The sequence below is a fragment of the Musa acuminata genome, chromosome BXJ1-11 (genome assembly GCF_036884655.1).
Source record: "Musa acuminata AAA Group cultivar baxijiao chromosome BXJ1-11, Cavendish_Baxijiao_AAA, whole genome shotgun sequence".
Classification (NCBI taxonomy): Eukaryota; Viridiplantae; Streptophyta; class Magnoliopsida; order Zingiberales; family Musaceae; genus Musa; species Musa acuminata.
In genome coordinates this window covers 20,013,685-20,016,525 of record NC_088337.1, presented here as the reverse complement: position 1 = coordinate 20,016,525, position 2,841 = coordinate 20,013,685, and positions in this window count along the sequence as shown.

Below are 2,841 nucleotides of genomic sequence, written 5' to 3'. Positions count from 1 at the left end.
GCCGATGCCTTAGCCAGACTGGCCTCTGCTCGCAACCTAGAAGGAGCCCCGGCAATCAAATTCCTCATGGCCCCGACAGTGCCGACCCACGACCTCGTCAAGACCGAGGTCTCGCCGAGCTGGATGGAGGAAATCCTCCACTTCAAAAGGGATGGGACACAACCCGATGACCCGAGGGCAGCGCGGCGATTGAGGCGAACCCAGGCTTGGTACTGTGAGATTGGTGAAAAGTTGTACCGAAGAGCTTTCTCTCAACCCCTCCTACGCTACCTCACGTCGCCCGAGGCCGAGATGGTTCTCGCTGAGCTCCACGAGGGAATCTGTGTGGAGCACATCGGCGGCCGGACATTGGCCTTCAAGATCCTCAAACAGGGATGCTATTGGCCGACCATGCACCAAGACACCCAATCACACGTGTAGTAGTGCCAGTAGTGCCAAAAGCATGCCCGGTTCCATCACCAGCCAGCGGTCCCTCTCACCCTAATGGAGGTGCCCTAGCCCTTTGCCCAATGGGGTCTTGACCTCCTCGGGCCCTTTCCTCCAGCTTCAGGGCAGCAACGCTTCCTCATAGTCAGGGTTGACAATTTCATGAAGTGGGTCGAAGCTGAACCCCTAGCATCCATTATGGAGAAACAAGTTCAGGGCTTCACATGGAGGAACATCATTACCCGGTTTGGGATCTCGAGGGTCATCATCACCGACAATGGAACTCAGTTCAACAATGCTAAGTTCAAGGCCTACTGCCAGTCGTTTGGGATACAATTAAAATTCATCTTGGTCACACACCCCCAAACTAACGGCCAGGCCAAGGTGATGAATCGAGCAATCCTGGAAGGCCTCAAGAAGAGGGTCTCGGGTGCACTTGAGGCCTTGGTGGACGAACTCCCTAGCATCCTGTGGGCAAAACGAACGACTCCCAAGTCCACCTCGGGGGAATCCCCATTCAGCCTGGCGTTTGGAACCGAAGCAGTCCTTCCACCCGAGATGGTATTCCCGACCTTGCGCACCGCCACCTTCGAGCAAGACAACTTTGAGGAGGGCCTCAGGGCTAACCTGGACCGCCTCAAAGAAAGAAGGGCCGAGGCACACTTACGCACCCTGGCATACAAAAAAGCTACAGCCCGGCTCTACAATCGTAGGGTCCGCCCATGGCCAATCAAGGTCAGAGACCTCATCCTTCAAAAGACTGAAGTGAGCGACCCAACCCGAGCAAGAGGGAAGCTCGCGCCGAACTGGGAAGGCCCCTATCGGGTCTATAACGTGATCCGAGAAGGAACTTACCGCCTCGAAACCATGGAGGGAAGTCCCCTACCGAGGACTTGGAATGCATCAAACTTGAGAAGATTCTACCCATAACAAAAGTCAAGATTTCAAAAGACCAATTTTCATTAATTGAAAGGAGTGTACATGTTGCGGTCCGGCCAATACAAACCCAAAATTTGACCCGACCAAGACAAAAAGAAAAGTTACATCCCTAAGTTCGGGGAACCCTCCAGGCTATCGTCCAAAGGGACCTCGTCCGGCATATTAATGTTAGGATCAGAGCGGCACTAAGAGGGGGAGGGGGGGTGAATTAGTGTAGTGGATTAAAACTCATAAGTTTGAAAACGATTTCGTAAATACGTAGAGATTTCGATTCGACAAAGAATGATTTGGTAAAAGTAGCTCGAGTAAAGTAAGGAGATGAAAACCAAAAGCTTGCTGCTATGTAAATAAAGGTTTCAGAAAGGTAAACACTCACACATTTAAGGAACACACCAATTTAAAGCGGTTCGGTCAAATGACCTACATCCACTTGCAAAGCCTTCTTTGATGAGGCTCCCAACTTCCACTAGCAAATCACTTTGAAGGGGAAGGACAAATACCCCTCTTACAACCTTTTATAAGTGGTTCACACTCTTACAAATTTTTCAAAGAGAAATAGGGAGGTGAACACTTAAGCTATTAAAAACAAGACTTGCTAAAGACTTTCCTAAAACTTTTTCTCAACCTCTAACTTCTCAAAGGTTGTATTCTCTGCTGAGAATTGAGGGGTATTTATAGACCCCAAGAGGATTCAAATTTGGGCTCCAAATTTGAATTGCTTTTGGGTTTCCCGGTGTTGGTGGTGACATCGCCTGTTAGTGTCTGACACTGACAGTATACTAGCGGTGCCACCACCAGACCTCTCGGGTTCTGGATGGTGCCACCGCCTAGTCCAGCAGTTTGCTGGCGGTGCCATCGTCGGAACTCTCGGGTTCTGGGCGGTGCCACCGCCTAAACTATTTCAGCTCACTGGTTGGGCTCCAAACTTGGCCCAAACCAGTCCGAACTTGGGCCCAATTGGCCCCTAACCGGGTTATAGGATTAACCCTTAATTCTAACCCTAAGTATATGAAAATTATAAAATTAAGACATAGTCCTAAGCAAGTTTTTAACCGGCAACGTCGAGTTTCCTTCCGGTGAGCTTTTCGACGAATTTCCGACGGATTTCCGATACACCCTCGGATTTCTTCCAACAAACTCCCAGCAGGCTCCCGGTCTTGTGGCGAGTTTAGCAAGTCTTTGGCAAATAGCTGAACCTTCTCGGTGATCTCTGCGAATCTCCGACGATCTCTCTGGTGGACTTCTGAAAACTTCGGCAAGTCCCCGATTTCTTCTCTGTTGGTTCCGGCAGCACTTCCGACGAATCTTCGGACTCTCGGCGGACTCTTGAACACCCATCAAACTTGACTCCGGTAGACTTACTTTATGTCTTCAAGCTATCGTAGTTAATCCTGCACACTTAACTCAATAATATGGATTAGATCAATTAACCCATCAATTGATTTCATCATCAAAATCTGAGATTCAACAATCTCC